The 18,580-nt window shown below is 40.1% G+C and overlaps 1 protein-coding gene and 1 pseudogene across 7 annotated transcripts in view; both read right to left on the reverse strand.

Annotated features, from left to right (window-relative positions):
• Positions 1–18,580, reverse strand: part of DEUP1 (deuterosome assembly protein 1) — a 141,967-nt gene that overhangs the window by 39,956 nt on the left and 83,431 nt on the right. The window lies entirely within an intron of this gene.
• Positions 15,578–16,598, reverse strand: LOC109554682 (GTP-binding nuclear protein Ran-like; annotated as a pseudogene).

The raw sequence follows: 18,580 nt of genomic DNA on the forward strand, positions 1-18,580 counted from the left end.
ACATGAAAAGATGCTCAACACTAATCAGAGAAAAGTAAATCAAAACCATAATGTGACCATTTTATACTTGTTAGAAAGGCTATCATAGAAAAGACAATAATTACAACTGTTGGTGAAGATGTGGAGAAAAGCAGTGCTTGTGACCTATTGGTGGGAATAGAAGTGGTACAGTTTCTATGGGAAAAACCATGCAGTTTCCTCAAAAAATTAAAAATAGAACTGTCACATGATTTAGCAATTTCACATCTGTGTATTTATCTAAAGGAAACACAAAGACTAACTTGAAAAGATACATATATCCCAACATTCACTGAAGCATTATTTTCAACAGCCGAGATACGGAAACAACCTAAGTGTCCATCAAAAGACAAATGAATAAAAAAATGATACGGTGTATATATACAATGGAATATTACTCAGCCACAATAAAAAAATGAAATCTTGCTATCTGGGGCAACATGGATGAATCCAGAGGCTATTATGCTATGTGAAATTAGTCAGACTGAGGAGGACAAATATCATATATTCTCACTTATATGTGGAATCTGAAAAACAAAACTAAACAGACTCAAGGATACAGAGGACAAACTGATAGTTGCCGGAGGAGAGGGTGTTGGGGGTAGGTAAAACAAGTGAAGGGGATTTAGAGGTACAAACCTCCAGGTAGAAAATAAATAAGCAATCATATGTACTATACAGCATATGGAATACGGTCAATAAAACTGAAATAACTTTATATGGGACAGATGGTTACTAAACTAATGTGGTGATCATTTTGTAATACACACAAATGTTAAATCACTATGAGTACACCTGAAACCAACATAGTATTTTATGCCAAGTAAATTTCAATTAAAAAAAAAAAAACCTTCCTAGGCTTCTCTGGTGGCTCAGCAATAGAGAGTCCACCTGCCAATACAGGTGATACGGGTTTGATCCCCGATCTGGGAAAATCCCACGTGCCCCAGGGCAACTAAACCTGTGCGCCACAACTACCGAGTCTGTGCCCTAGAGCCCGGGAGCCACAGCTACCGAGCCCGCGTGCCCTGAGCCCTGAGCCCATGTGCTGCAACAGGGGATGCTGCAGTGAGATGTGGGCTCACCACAACTAGAGAAAGAGCCTGCACAGTGATGAAGACCCAGCACTGCCAAAATAAATACGTAAAACCACATTAAAATTTTTTTAAAAAACCTTCCTATATGAAGGATAATCCTCATAAAATATAAATGATTAAGTGCTATTTTAATAAGCATCATGTTGAAGGCTATAACAAATGGCATTCTATTTTATGACAGCCCATTAAGCAACCTTTAGACATATATATTATGTATGTATATGTGTTTGCTAATGTAAAAGCTCTGCAGAGATAATCAAATACCAAAAAGTGACTCTGCCTTTATTGAAAATACAATAAAACTGAGTAGACTAAAGTAACATGCATGAAAAATAGTAAATAATATAGATATGATGTAATTTATGTGTTAAATTATACTGCACCAAGTAGGAACCCAAATGTTTTTTGAATCAATCAATGTCAACAACTACTGAGACAGATCATGTAGGAAGTGCGATAAGACAAAGCTTTGGTTAACCTTTTAATTAGCAGTGGTTTCCTTGATAACTTATTCATGTCTCTCAGACAGCAGGTAAGTCCCACAAATCCACAGGTATTCACTGAGCCTTGCGTATGTGTGTGAGTGCTCAGTTGCCCAGTCATGTCTGACTCTTTGTGATCCCATGGACTGTAGCCCACTAGGCTCCTCTGTGCATGGAATTTTTCAGGCAAAAACACTGGAATGGGTCACCGTTTCCTACTCTAGGGTATATTCCTGACCCAGGGATGGAACCCAGGTCTCCTGCATTGCAGGCAGATTCTTTACTGTCTGAGCCACCAGGGAAGCTTTCAATGAGTCATATACTATACCAAATCTTATATGAAGAAAAAACATGAAATATAAGCCCTTTCTCCCACAAAAAATATGACTGAGACAAAACATACCCATAATAAAAAATAAAAGAAGACAATTCAAAACTGCTAAAGAAAGTCAAAGAAAGGAAAACTAACTGGGCCCCAGAGTAATGGTAGATGAATTCAAGGAGGAGATAAAATTTAATCTAGTCCCTTAAGGGACTGGTAGGATTTAGTAAAGAAAAAGGAATTTCTTTACTTTGGTAAAGGAAAAGCACTCAGGTGGAAAACATATAATAGATTGATCCATTCATCATTCACTGATTCATTTGTTCATTTACTCATCAAACAAAACATTTTTCAGTGCCTTCCATATTCAGGCACTACATTAAGTGTTGAGATTGGTGGCAAACTAGGACCATGAGCACTGAGCCTACTGGTAAGGGGATGGACAGCTTATGAAAAACAGGCAATTGTAAGACTGTGGTAGGACAGATGCTAAGGAAAGGGTGCTATGATGGCTTCGAGGAGTGACACTTAACAGGAAAATCAGAGGAGATTTTGGTATAGCTTAAAATTTATGCAGATAAACTTGAAACATTAAAAGGACATGGCCATGTGAAGGAGGGAAGGGGGATTTTTTGGTAGAAGGAAAAGCATGTGCCAAGGTCAGGAAGTAAGAAAGAGCATGAGAATGAGAATCACATACACAGATGAGAATAAGCTGTTCTACTGTAGTGGAGGCTTTGTGCCCGTCTCCACAGGGAAACAGAGCAGGTGACCCAGGTTAAGGAAGCCTGGGACGTGAAGGGTTCTGGCTTCCTGTGGGAAACTGAGCACATGTTCCACCAGGAAAGGCAACATTAGGAAAGCATACCTGGCGTGGAAAATGGACAACTTGGAAGCCATTCTGAAGAGAGAACCTGAAGCCGTTGTATGATGCAGAAGAGAGAAGCTGAAGGTGCCTCTACCCTTCAAGGGGAAGCACACAGCCAGAGTAGAGAACCAAGGACGAAATGCAGGGGCTGAGTAGGGGCAGAGATGCAAGGGCAGGATCAGTGACAAGAACAGAAGGGGCAGGACCATGGGGTCTGACAGTCAACACTACGCACCTGGAGCTATCCAAGCCAGTCACAAGCTGTATGATCTTGGGCAAGTTACTCTAAAACTGAAAGATCTCATTTCTTTTTCTGTGGGGATAATAGTCCCTATCCCAGCCCCACCCCCCTCCCCAGCCGCCCCACACAGTATAAGGACGTAGACGTTAATGTACGAAAAGTACTCGGCAGACAGCAAGGCATACAGTACGCATGCGATGACCAGCAGCTCTTTGTTGTGACGAAATTCTACCAGTCTCCTTGACTTTCTGTCTTGTCTCTGCACATTATATTACGTTGTGTGCTCAGCCACTCAGTCATGTCTGACTCTTTGCGACCCAATGAACTGTAATCTGCCAGGCTCCTCCGTCCATGCAGTTTTCCATGCAAGAATACTGGAGTGGGTTGCCATTTCCTTCCCCAGGGGATCTTCCTAACCCAGGAACGGAACCCACATCTCTTGGGTCTCCTGCCCTGGCAGGTGGATTCCTTACCACTGCAGCACCTGCATTATATCACCTTATCATGACTTCCCACCACTGTGTGTCTGGCTAACTATTCCTAAGAAGCCTTTTCTGATCCCAGTACAGCATCAGGTAGCCCCCACACAGCCCCTGCACTCCACAATCTCCTATCACTCTAGCATAACCATCCAGTTAATTGTTTATATCCACTAATGTATGTTTATAGACACTAACATTAATCTCCATGAGTTCAAGGATCTAGTCTCATAATCCTAGCATTCTGCTAGACATATATCAGACATTCAGTAAATAATTATAGAGTGAATGAAAACATTCTGTGCTGACTGTGGCATGTGATAAGTGCAGAAAAGAGAACCTAGAAATAAACCCACATGTGTAGGTCAACTAATCTTTAAAAAGGGCACCAAAAACAATGGGGAATGGGTGGTGTCTTTAATAACTGTTGTTGGAGAACTAGATATTCACAAGAAAACAAGTAAAACAGACCTCTATCCTAGACTACTCAAAAACTAACTCAAAATAGATTAAGGCTTAAATGGAAGACCTGAAACTGTCAAACTCCCAGAAGAAAACATGGGGAAATAGCTACTTCGCATTGCCCCTCGCAATGATTTTTTGGATATAACACCAAAGCACAGGCAACAAAAGCAAAAACAGACCAGTGGGACTACATCAAACTAAAGAGTTTCTTTCACAGCAAAGGAAGCCAATTAACAGAGTGAAGAGGCAATCTATGGAATGCGAGAAAATATTCTGTCAACTATATATCTAATAAGGGGTTAACTTCCACATTATATAACAAACACATACAACTTAACAGCAAAAATACAAACAACACAATTAAAAATTGGGCAAAGGGCCTAAACAGATATTTTTCTAAAGAAGACATACAGATGGCCACAGACACGTGAGAAAGCTGCTGACGTCACTAATCATCAAGGAAATGCAGACTGAAACCACAGTGAGGTACCACCTCAGACCCGACAGGACGGTCTGCATCAAAATGGCAAAACATAACAGGTGTTGGTGAGAATCTGGAGAGAAGCAAGCTCTCGCACACCACTGATGGGAATGAAGTTGGAGAAGCCACTGCGGGAAACGGCATGCGGCTGCTGAAGAAATTGAAAACAGAACCACCGTGCTGACCCAGATCTCACATCTGGGCATGTATCTAAAGGAAAGGGAACCAATGTTTCAAAGACATGTCCGCACTCCAGTATGTTCACTGCAGTTCACAATAGCCAAGACATGGAAAGTGTCCATTAGTGGATGAATGGATGGAGAAAATTCCACATAATCCTACTCAGCCATAAAAGAAGGAAATCCTGCCATTTAAGACAACATGGATGAACCCGGAGGACATTAGGTTAAGTGACATAATCCAGACAGAGAAAAGCAAATACTGTATGTTTGCACTTATATGTGGAATTTTAAAAAAAGTCAAACTGACAGAAACAGAAGGTAGAATGGTGGTTGTCACGGGCAGTCTGGGTGGGGGGTTGGGGAATGGAATGAGCAGAGATTGAATAAAAAAATACCAACTTTCATTCATAAGATGAAAAAAGCCACCACAGCCACGCACTACAACTGGGGAACAGCCCCAACTTGCCACAACCAGAGAAAGCCCACAGACAGCGACAGAGGCCCAGAGCAGCGGAAAAACAGATAAACACATGCACAATTTTTAAAAAGGTATCAGACAAAGTGCAACAAAATAAACCAGGAACAGGAAATTAATAAAAGACAGCAATAATGAAATTAGGAAAGAGGAAATAATAAAGTCAATACTTTTAAATACTAATAAGCAATGCCTTTGTGTGCCAGACTTAAAAAAAGAGAGAGAGCTAAACTATACATGTTTAGAAACAAGAAAGAAAACATAAATCCAGGATCTGGAAAGATGCAAAGAACTCTAGGATATTCCTAACTTTGGTAACAAGAAACATATTGGAATGGGTAATCACCAAAACAACCTAAGAAGAAGGGAAATCTGAATATACCAAGTACCATAAAAGAGAAGGGAAAGGTAACTGAGATCTGCCTCACTGAAACTTCAGCTATACACACATATACACAGTTCAGTTCGGTTCACTCAGTCGTGTCCGACTCTGCAATCCCATGGACTGCAGCACGCCAGGCCTCCCTGTCCATCACTAACTGCTGGAGTTTGCTCAAACTCAATGCCCATTGAGTCAGTGATGCCATCCAATCATCTCATCTTCTGTCATCCTCTTCTTCTCCTGCCTTCAATCTTTCCCAACATTAGGAGCTTTCCAATGAGACAGTTCTTCCCAACAGGTGGCCAAAGTATTGGAGTTTCAGCTTCATCATCAGTCCTTCCAGTATTCAGGTCTGATTTCCTTTAGGATGGACTGGCTGGGTCTCCTTCCTGTCCAAGGGACTCTCAAGAGTCTTCTCCAACACGACAGTTCAAAAGCATCAATTCTTTAGTACTCAGCCTTCTTTATTGTCCAAATCTCACATCCATACATGACTACCGGAAAAATCATAGCTTTGACTAGATGGACCTCTGTTGGCAAAGTAATGTCTCTGGCTTTTTAATATGCTGTCTAGGTTGGTCATAGCTTTTCTTCCAAGGAGCAAGCGTCTTTTAATTTCATGGCTGCAGTCACCATCTGTAGTGATTTTGGAGCCCCAAAAATAAAGTCTGTCACTATTTCCAAGTTTCCACATCTATTTGCCATGAAGTGATGGGACTGGATGCCATGATCTTAGTTTTCTGAACGTTGAGTTTAAGACAACTTTTTCACTCTCTCCTTTTTCACTTCCATCAAGAGACTCTTTAATTCTTCTTCACTTTCTGCCATAAGGGTGGTTTCATCTGCATTTCTGAGGTTATTGATATTTCTCCCGGCAATATTAATTGCAGCTTGTGCTTCATGCAGCCCAGCATTTCACGTGATGTACTCTGCATATAAGTTAAATAAGCAGGCTGACAATATAGTCTTGACGTACTCCTTTCCCAATTTGGAACCAGTCTGTTGTTCCATGTCCAGTTCTAACTGTTGCTTCCTGACCTGCATACAGGTTTCTCAAGAGGCAGGTCAGGTGGTCTGGTATGCCCATCTCTTGAAGAATTTTCCACAGTTTATTGTGATCCACACAGTCAAAAGCTTTGGCATAGTCAATAAAGCAGAAATAGATGTTTTTCTGGAACTCTCTAGCTTTTTTGATGATCCAACATATGTTGGCAATTTAATCTCTGGTTCATCTGCCTTTTCTAAATCCAGCTTGAACATCTGGAAGTTCACTGTTGATGTACTACTGAAGCCTTGCTTGGAGAACTTTGAGCATTACTTTGCTAGCATGTGAGATGAGTGCAATTGTGCAGCAGTTTGAACATTCTTTGGCATTGCCTTTCTTTGGGATTGCAATGAAAACAGACTTTTTCCAGTCCTGTGGGCACTGCTGAGTTTTCCAAATTTGCTGGCTTATTGAGTGCAGCACTTTAACCGCATCAACTTTTAGGATTTGAAATAGTTCAACTGATATTCATCACCGCCACTAGCTTTGTTTGTAGTGATGCTTCCTAAGGACCACTTAACTTCGCATTCCAGGATGTCAGGCTCTAGGTGAGTGATCACACCATCGTGATTATCTGGATCGTGAAGATCTTTTTTGTACAGTTCTTCTGTGTATTCTTGCCATCTCTTCTTAATATCTTCTGCTTCTGTTAGGTCCATACCATTTCTGTCCTTTATCGAGCCCATCTTTGCATGAAATGTTCCCTTGGTATCTCTGATTTTCTTGAAGAGATCTCTAGTCTTTCCCATTCTGTTGTTTTCCTCTATTTTGCATTGATCACTGAGGAAGGCTTTCTTATCCTCCTTGCTATTCTTTGGAACTCTGAATTCAAATCGGTATATCCTTCCTTTACTCCTTTGTCTTTTGCTTCTCATCTTTTTTCAGCTATTTGTAAGGCCTCCTCAGAAAACCATTTTGCCTTTTTTCTTCTTGGGGATGGTTTTTATCACCACCTCCTATACAATGTTATGAATCTCTGTCCATAGTTCTTCAGGCACTCTATAAGATCTAAAGCATTGAATCTATTTGTCACTTCCACTGTATAATCATAAGGGATTTGATTCAGGTCATACCTGAATGGTCTAGTGGTTTTCCCTACTTTCTTCAATTTAAGTCTGAGTTTGGTTCATGATCTGAGCCACAGTCAGCTCCTGGTCTTGTTTTTGCTGACTGTATAGAGCTTCTCCATCTCTGGCCGCAAAAAGAATATAATCAGTCTGATTTCGACATTGACCATCTGGTGATGTCTGTGTGTAGAGTCTTCTCTTGTGTTGTTTGAAGAGGGTGTTTTCTATGACCAGTGCATTCTCTTGGCAAAACTCTATTAGCCTTTGACCTGCTTCATTCTGTACTCCAAGGCCAAATATGCTTGTTACTCCAGGTATCTCTTGACTTCCTACTTTTGCATTCCAATCCCCTATAATGAAAAGGACAGATTTTTGGGGTGTTAGTTCTAGAAGGTCTTGTAGGTCTTCATAGAACTGTTCAACTTCAGCTTCTTCAGCATTACTGGTCAGGGCCTAGATTTGGATCCATGATATTGAATGGTCTGCCTTGTAAGCGAACAGAGATCATTCTGTCGTTTTTGAGATTGCATCCAAGTACTGCATTTGGACTCTTTTGTTGACTATGCTGCCAACTCCATTTCTTCTAAGGGATTCTTGCCCACAGTAGTAGATATAATGGTCATCTGAGTTAAATTCACCCATTCCAGTCTGTCTTAGTTCACTGATTTCCTAAAATGTTGATGTTCACTCTTGGCATCTCCTGTTTGACCTCTTCCAATTTACCTTGATCCAGGAACCTAACATTTCAGGTTCCCATGCAATATTGCTCTTTATAGCATTGGACTTTATTTCCATCACCAACTTCCACATCAACAACTTGGTGTTGTTTTTGCTTTGGGTCTTTCTCTTCATTTTTTCTGGAGTTATATCTCCTCTCTTCTCCAGTAATTTATTGGGCACCTCCCCACCTGGGGAGCTCATATTTCAGTGTCATATCTTTTTGCCTTTTCATACTGTTCATGGGGTTCTCAAGGCAAGAATACTGAAGTGGTTTGCCATTCCCTTCTCCAGTGGATCACGTTTTGTCAGAACTTTCCACCATGACCTGTCTGTCTGGAGTGACCCTACATGGCATGGGTCACAGTTTCATTGAGTTGGACAAGGCTGTGGTTCATGTGATCAGATTGATTAGTTTTCTGTGATTGTGGTTTTCATTCTGTCTTCCTCTGATGGAGAAGGATAAAAGGCTTATGGAACCTTCTTGATGGGAGAGACTGACTGAGGGGGAAACTTGGTCTTGTCCTGATGGGCAGGGCCATGCTCAGTAAACCTTTAATCTAATTTTCTGTTGATGGCTGGGACTGTGTTCCCTCCCTGTTGTTTGACCTGAGACCAAACTATGGTGGAGGTAATGAAGAAAATGGCAACCTCCTCACACACTGCTACACTTGGTGCCCCAGACCCTGCAGCAGGCCACCAACCTATGCCTCTGCCCGAGACTCCTGGACACTCACAGGCAAGTCTGGGTCAGTCTCCTGTGGGGTCACTGCTCCTCTCTCCTGGGTCCTGGTTTGCACAAAGTTTTGTTTGTGCCCTGCAAGAGTCTGTTTCCCCAGTCCTGTGTAAGTTCTGGTGGCTCTGTGGTGGGGTTATTGGTGACCTCCTCCAAGAGGGCTTATGCCACACCCAGGTCTGCTGCACACAGAGACCCTGCCCCTGAGGCAGGCCATTGACAATCCATACCTCTGCAGGAGACATTCAAATGCCACTCAATGGCAGGTCTGGCTCAATCTCTGTGATGTCTCATGGTGAGCCTTCTGAGCATCTGTGGTGGGTTGGAGTTTGATTGTATACTTGATTTCACCCCTCCAACCATCTTTCTGGTACTTCTCCTTTGCCCTTGGATGTGGGGTATCTTTTTTTGGTGGGATCCAAGATTCTCCTATCGATTGTTGTTCAAAAGTGAGTTGTAAAGAAGATGAGCACATGTCCTTCTATCCGCCATCTTGGAGTGGTATCTATCTATCTATATATACACATTCTCCTTTATATTCTTTTCCATTTTGGTTTATCTTCACTGGTTCAATATCAAGATGGTTTCATAGCTAAGTTCCTTCTAACCTTTAAAGACCTGTAATTCCAATATTATTTAAACTATGGCAGACCACTCATAAATATGGAAAACTCTCTATTTATGTTATAAAGCCAACATAACTATATAACAAGCTGGAAAAAAGAGAACTATATACAAATCTCATTTATATACACAAATCTTAATTTCTAAATAAAATATTACCACATAGAAGCCAGTAATATATTAAAACTGTTAGGAGTATGACTGTTATATGTTGAAGTCCAAGCCATTACTAATACCTTAGAATGTGATCTTATTTGTAAATAGGATCTTTACAGAGGTAACCAAATAAGGAATGAGGTCATTAAGGTGGACTCTAATCCAACATGACAGGGATTCTACAAAAAGGGGAAATCTGGACACCAGAACAGACATACATAGAGGGAAGATGGTATGAAGAAACAAAAAGAAAGAAAGAAAGATGGCCGTGTGAAGACAGGGCACTGGGGCAATGCATGGACATGCCAAGGACTGACAGAGTGTCGGCAAATCACTAGAGGCTACAGAGAGGCAAGGGTGAATCCCTCCCAAAGACTTCAGAGGGAGCACAGTCCTACGGAGACTTCCCTGGTGGCTCAGAGGGTAAAGCATCTGCCTACAATGCAGGAGACCTGGGTTTGATCCCTGGGTCGGGAAGATCCTCTGGAGAAGGAAAAGGCAACCCACTCCAGAACTCTTGCCTGGAAAATACCATGGATGGAGGAGTGTGGTAGGCTACAGTCCGTGGGGTTGCAAAGAACTGGACATGACTAAGCTACTTCACTTTCTTTTTCTTTTCATAGTTTTATCGACACCTTGAGTTTAGACTTCTAGCTTCCAGAACTATACAACAGTAAGTTTCTATTGTCTTCAGACACTCAGTTTGTGGCAGTCTGTTATGACACCACTCAAAAATGAATAGAATGATCAAAAAGGTTTATTCCATGGATTTAAAGGTGGATCAATATCAGGAAATCTATCAATCACAGTGTATTACACATCAAAAAACTAATGGATAAAAACTACATGATGTCATGTATGTTGAATGGGCATTTGATAAAACAGAAGCAAATCTTAAAAACTCTAAGTAATTTCAGGAATAGAAAGACATAATAAAGACCAAAAATCAAGAATATTATCCTAAATAGTAAAACTCTAAAATGGTTTCACCTAAAATCAGAAATTAGACAAATTTGCCAATGATCACTATGATTACTTAATATTCTCTTGGAAGTTTCAGCAAGTTCAATATGACAAAAATTACTGTCATGAACACTAGAAGAGATACAACTATTTTTGTTGATACAACTACCTATGTCAAAACACTTAAGAACCTCTAGTAAAAAGCCTACTACAATTAAAAGGTAGTTTGACTTTTTTTTTCTATATTTACAGTAAGTTTTTGGATATGGAAAATATTCCACTTACAATAGTGACAAGAACTATAAAATACTTGAGAATAAGTTTAAAAAGAAAGAAAATAAGTTTTAAAAGAGAATAAGTTTTAAAAGGTACAGAAACTATATGAAGAAAACTGTAAGGTCTTATTGAAAAGCATAAAATAAGAGATGAAGAAATAGAAAGCCATGCCATATTACTGGATAGGGAAATTTACTTTTATAGAAATGCCAATTCTTTCAAAGATAATATATAAGCTTAATTCAATTCCAAGTAAAATCCAACAGGAAATTATCAGGAGAAACTGAATTAATTGAGCTTAACATTTATCATAAAAAATCTTTAATTGGATTCCTATTTTATACTACATGCAAAAGTGTAATTCAAATGAATTAAAAATTTAGATGAAAAATATAAAAATCTTTGAAGAAATTATACATATTATCCAGAAGTTAGAAGAACCATGTTACACAAGGAAGGAAATTCAGAAGCTATAAACAAAAAGTTGTACATGTTTGACAAATAAAAGTTTAAAACATTTCATATGACAAAAGATATAAAAGTTAGAAACAACAAATTAGAAAAATGCTGTTATAAACTGACAAGAAAAAAAGAAAGCCCAAAGAAAATGAGTTTCAGCTTTGCCCAAGGAAAATGATCAAAAAATATAACTAGGTCATAGTATATTGCCAATAAATATGCAAAAATATGCCCTCTGCAGTCAGGAAAATGTAAATTAAAAGACTATTGAGAAATCACTATACCCATCAGACCAGCAAAAATTTAAAAGAGCAATAACACCTATTGCCAGTAAGGATGAAATAAAAGGTTACTCTCTTATAGAGAGGGTAGAAATATGATTTGACAACAAATATTTTAAAATTAAAAGATACATATCCTTTGAATCAGCAATTGCATTCTCAGGAAGCTATTCCAAGATGTATGGACAAGGATGTTTTTCATAGTATTGTGTTTCTGTGTAAAAATCTAGAGATAGAGTTGTTAATTATGAATGAATTACAGTTAACCCCTGAACAACATGAGTTTCAACTGTGTGGATTTGTACATGGATTTTTTCATTTTTCCTAAATATGCATTACAGCACTACACATCTGCAATTGGTTGAATCCTCAGATATGGAGGAAGGCTGGCTGTAAAGTTAGCTGCAGACTTTGGACTGCATGGAGTCAGTACCCCTAACCCCAACTGTAATTCTGGAAAAACAGCTGAATTTTTTCATGAAAATCATGAGATATTCTTAAGCTACTATATAATCCGATAAAACCTAAACTTGCTGACTTAGAAGGATTAACAAAGGATAAAAGACACAGATAAGTGTACAAAATGCAATCCATTTTTAACAAAAGTTAAAACCCCTGAATAGGTATATGACTACACACACACACACACACACACACACACACACACACACGAAAAAACATAAAATGATGCATACCGAAGAGTTAACATGTTATCTAATGGATCGGTTATGAGGTGGCTGGAGAAATGGAGGGAAGGGGAGAAACGAGAAAAAGAGTTACAACACTCACTAAAATCACTGGTATATGAGTTATGCTTCAATTCACTAAAACGTATATGTATTTTACATGAGTATATATTTTTTTTCTGAAAAATTAAGAAAAATTAAAAGATGTTTCTCTACTGACTTGTAGAAATATCCATGATATATAGTCAAAAGGCAGTTTAGAATAATGTATATATTGTTGTTATTGTAATCTAATCACTTAGTCGTGTGTTACTGTCATCATCTAACATTACTGTCATCATCTAATCACTTGGTCTTTTTTGCGACCCCATGGACTGTAGCCTGCGAGGCTCCTCTGTCCATGGGATTCTCCAGGCAAGAATACTGGAGTGGGGGAGGGCGAGGGTGGGATGATTTGGGAGATTTGAAACATGTATAATATCATATGTGAAACGAATGGCCAGTCCAGGTTCGATGCATGATACAGGATGCTCGGGGCTGGTGCACTGGGATGACCCAGAGGGATGGTATGGGGAGGGAGTTGGGAGGGGGGTTCAGGAAGAGGAACATGCGTACACCCGTGGCAGATTCATGTTGATGTATGGCAAAACCAATACAATATTGTAAAAAATAATAATAATAATAAAGTTTGAATTGTTATTATTTTTTACAAGAATACTGGAGTAGGTGCCATGCCCTCCTCCAGGGGATCTTCCCAACCCAGAGATCAGACTTGAGTCTCCTACATCTCCTGCACTGGCAGGCGGATTCTTTACCACTGAGCCACCAGGGAAGGCCCAATGTAAATGTTATACATGTATTTCTGTAAAAGAACATTCAACTCATCCCATCTAAGTGTTTGCACAAGCAAGGAAAATGTTTTATAGAATGCAGTACAGTAGTTGGTTAGCATTGAGTATCTCTGGAGTCCAAACTGGGATTGGGGATGGACACGGGGGTAATTAGCTGCTTATTTACACATCTTTCTGTGTTTTATTTCTTGAAAATTTGAAAACAAAAAAGCAAACAGAGCCAAATGCCGACAGGAGTCAAAATGAAGTGGCTTAGTGGGGGCTGTAATGAAGCAGAACGCACAACTACAGACATTCAGACTGAGATTCTGAAAAATAACACAAAAACTACTTTTTTGAGAGAGAGAGAGAAGAAAGCCATAGATGAAGGCAGGATCCAATTTAATTTTTTCGTGTATACAAGTTAGGAAAAACAGTCCTTGTGTCACAAGACTTTCTGTAACAGACAGGGAAATCACATATACCTTATTTTTATCTATACTCCATTGGGGTTTCCCTGGTGGCTCAGACGGTAAAGAATCTGCCTGCAATGAGGGAAACCTGGGTTTGATCCCTGAGTTGGGAAGATCCCCTGGAGGAGGGCATGGCAACCCACTCCAGTATTCCTGACTGGAGAATCCCCATGGACTAGTGAGCTACAGTCCATGGGGTCCAAAGAGTCAGACACAGCTGAGTGACTAAGCATAGCACAGCACATACTCCAATCACAGGATCCATAACGAGGTGCAAAGAAGAATGCAGAAAGCGTCCAGAGTGATTCTATTCTTTGAGTCTAGATTGTGGACTACTAGGAGAATTAAGGACATACTCTCACAGAAATACAGTATCATCACAGAACACTCTGATGCAAATGGTAGCAATATTTTTTTGCATCTATCTCCTGAAACAAAGCAAACAGAAGCAAAAATAAACAAATGCTACTGCTGCTGCTGCTAAGTCGCTTCAGTCGTGTCCGACTCTGTGCGACCCAATAGATGGCAGCCCACCAGGCTCCCCGGGATTCTCCAGGCAAGAGCACTGGAGTGGGCCACCATTTCTTTTAATTAAAGGGAAATGAATGGCAAATTGAAAAGACAACCTACTGCCAGCAAATTTGGAAAACTCAGCAGTGGCCACAGGACTGGAAAAGGTTAGTTTTCATTCCAATCCCAAAGAAAGGCAATGCCAAAGAATGCTCAAACTACCACACAATTGCACTCATCTCACATGCTAATAAAGTAATGCTCAAAATTCTCCAAGCCAGGTTCCAGCAATATGTGAACCGTGAACTTCCAGATGTTCAAGCTGGTTTTAGAAAAGGCAGAGGAACCAGAGATCAAATTGCCAACATCCACTGGATCAAGGAAAAAGCAAGAGAGTTCCAGAAAAACATCTGTTTCTGCTTTATTGACTATGCCAAAGCCTTTGACTATGTGGATCACAATAAACTGTGGAAAATTCTTCAAGAGATGGGCATACCAGACCACCTGACCTGCCTCTTGAGAAACCTGTATGCAGGTCAGGAAGCAATAGTTAGAACTGGACATGGAACAACAGACTGGTTCCAAATAGGAAAAGGAGTTCGTCAAGGCTGTATACTGTCACCCTGCTTATTTAACTTATATGCAGAGTACATCATGAGAAACGCTGGGCTGGAAGAAGCACAAGCTGGAATCAAGATTGCCGGGAGAAATATCAATAACCTCAGATACACAGATGACACCACCCTTATGGCAGAAAGTGAAGAGGAACTCAAAAGCCTCTTGATGAAAGTGAAAGAGGAGAGTGAAAAAGTTGGCTTAAAGCTCAACATTCAGAAAACAAAGATCATGGCATCTGGTCCCATCACTTCATGGGAGACAGATGGGGAAACAGTGGAAACAGTGTCAGACTTTATTTTTTGGGCTCCAAAATCAATGCAGATGGTGACTGCAGCCATGAAATTAAAAGACGCTTACTCCTTGGAAGGAAAGTTATGACCAACCTAGATAGCATATTAAAAAGCAGAGACATTACTTTGCCAACAAAGGTCCGTCTAGTTAAGGCTATGGTTTTTCCAGTAGTCATATATGGATGTGAGAGTTGGACTGTGAAGAGAGCTGACTGCTGAAAAATTGATGCTTTTGAACTGTGGTGTTGGAAAAGACCCTTTTTTTTTTTTTTAGATATTTGAAATACAACTTTATTCTGATTCTAAATGAAAAAGAATGGGAATGACAGTAACAAACAAGATTCCACCTCTCAATATTGTCATGTGACTATAGCAGTCTTATATTTGAAACTCAAGGAGGAAACAACTGTATTCCAAAACACCTAAATATGCAGGTCCAAAAAATGAAGGTTTTTTTTTTAAACTGCCACATTCACTCCAAAGCCCATCCATCTCCTTCAGCATCCAAAGATTAAGCACATGTTCTGCTTAGCTGTATAATAAAGTGGCAAACACACTATACCACTGACATCACAGGGCAGTTGCCTATAAAACTAGACTTCTGACGCTGGGCCCCAGCTTCACTTTCTCACAGGTCATCATCTTCATCCGGGACAGCAGTTGTCTGAGCAACCTCTAAATCGTGCTCATACGGTGCTGCCAAGGCTGGGTCCATGACCACCTCTGGTGGGGCAAGAGCAGGCATGGCGACAAACTCCAAGTTAGGGTCTCCAATCAGTTTTCTAGCAAGCCAGAGGAAGGGCTTTTCAAAGTTGTAGTTACTTTTGGCAGAAGTGTCATAGTACTGAAGATTCTTCCTTCGGTGGAAGACAGTTGACTTTGCCTTAACCTTTCTGTCCTTAATATCCACTTTGTTGCCACACAACACAATTGGGATGTTCTCACACACTCAAACCAGATCTCTATGCCAGTTAGGCACATTCTTGTAAGTAACTCTTGATGTTACGTCAAACATTATAATGGCACACTAACCTTGTATATAATAACCATCTCTCAGTCCACCAAATTTCTCCTGACCAGCTGTATCCCATACATTGAACTTAATAGGTCCTCTGTTGGTATGGAACACAAGAGGATGGACCTCAACACCCAAGGTAGCTACATACTTCTTCTCAAATTCACCAGTCAGATGATGCATCACAAATGTAGTTTTTCCAGTACCACCATCACCAACCAAAACAAGTTTGAACTGAACTTGGGGTTCTCCTTGGGCAGCCATCGTGATGTTACTTCCAGAAGCGTCTCTGCGCCCATCTGACTGAGGGCTGGAAAGATGGTGGAAGCCGGAAAAGACTCTTGAGAGTCCCTTGGACTGCAAGGAGATCCAACCAGTCCATTCTAAAGGAGATCAGTCCTGGGTGTTCTTTGGAAGGACTGATGCTAAAGCTGAAACTCCAATACTTTGGCCACCTCATGCAAAGAGTTGACACATTGGAAAAGACTCTTGATGCTGGGAGGGATTGGGGGCAGGAGGAGAAGGGGACGACAGAGGATGAGATGGCTGGATGGCATCACCGACTCAATGGACATGAGTTTGAGTGAACTCCAGGAGTTGGTGATGGACAGGGAGGCCTGGCGTGCTGCAATTTATGGGGTTGCAAAGAGTCGGACACGACTGAGTGACTGAACTGACTGAATGCAAGAAAATATGATATGATCAACAAGGGTTAATATCAAAAGTATGTAAACATCTCATACACTCAACATCAACAAAACAAACTACCCAATTAAAAAATAGAAAAACTGAATAGTTTCCAAGGAGAACATTCAGATGGATAACAGGCACAAGAAACATTGCTCAACATTCTTAATCATCAGAGAAATGCAAATTGAAACCACAATGAGGTTATCACCTCACACTTGTCAGAATGGGTATCATCAAAAAGAATACAAATAACAAGTGTTGGTGAGAACATGGAGAAAAGGAAACCCTCATACACTGTTGATGGGAATGCAAACTGGTGCAGCCACTGTGGAAAACCGTAAAGAAGTTTCTCAAAACACTAAAGATAGAACTATCTTACGATCCAGCAATTTCACTCATGGGTATATAAATATCTGACAAAAACAAAAACATGGTTCAAAAAGATACGTATACCTCGATGTTCACAGCAAAATTGTCAAGATATGGAAGTAACCTAAGTGTCCATCAACAGGTGAATAGATAAAGATGGCGTGGTTCGCACACACACACACACACAATGGAATACTACTTGGCTATAAAAAGAGTGAGATTTTGCCATGTGCAACAACATGGATGGACTGGAAGGGTATGAGGCCAAGTGGAGTAAGTCAGAGAAAGACAAACACTGTGTGACACCACTCCTATGTATAATACAAAAAATAAAACAAATAGTGAATATAACAAAAAAGACAGTCGCAGATAGAGAGAGAGCAGGAGGGAATTAAGAGGCACAAATTATTATGTATAAAATAAATTATGAGGATATATTGTATAACACAGGGAATATAGCCAATATTTTATAATAACTATAAATAGAGAATAACCTTAAAAATTGTGAATCACTAAGTAGTATACCTGTAACTTACATAATATTGTAAACCAACTATACTTCAATTAAAAATTCAAAAATAAAAATACTGACAAAGAAAGAAATACAGAATCCTGACTTAAGAAAGGACTATGGAGAATGCATGATCCAACTTTATCGCTTTACAGTGAGGAATCTGAGGCCAAGTTAAGCAATCGCCTTACTCGGATCCCCTGCATTCCCTGCACTGGCAGTAAATTATTTTATCTCAGAATATTTACTCAAAGCAAATAAATGATAAACAAGTAACTATGATATTTTATTAGTTCAATAAATAAACGTTCTCCTATTTCACATGTAAAAAAGCAAACCTCAACTGTTCTATGAAACAACTGAAAAGAAAGGCATGTAACCTGTTTAAGCTGTCTTGCGTGAGCCTGTAAAGGCACCAGTTAAAACCACAAGGCCAGATCTCAATCGTTCACTGATCCATTCTTCTTTTCATTCAACCAGCATTCACTGAAGACTTTCCCCCTGACGTTGGGAAGTGTTTGTGACACGTTAATAAGGCACCACTCGGTCCTTGTTCCCCATGTGGGGGGGAGTGACAAGCTATGAGACAAATCGGCCCAAGTGCGGCTGGAACTACCTGTTCTGACTGGAGTCTCAGGGGCAGGTCATCAAGTGGAACTGACAGGAGTCGGGCCGTGCAGGGTGTAGGAGTCCAGACGCAAAGGCAAGGACAGTAATATATGTTTGAGGAAATAATTTGAATTGAGCCCAATTCAAGAAAAGAACAAGGAGA

Source organism: Bos indicus, chromosome 29, assembly GCF_029378745.1.
Source record: "Bos indicus isolate NIAB-ARS_2022 breed Sahiwal x Tharparkar chromosome 29, NIAB-ARS_B.indTharparkar_mat_pri_1.0, whole genome shotgun sequence".
NCBI lineage: Eukaryota > Metazoa > Chordata > Mammalia > Artiodactyla > Bovidae > Bos > Bos indicus.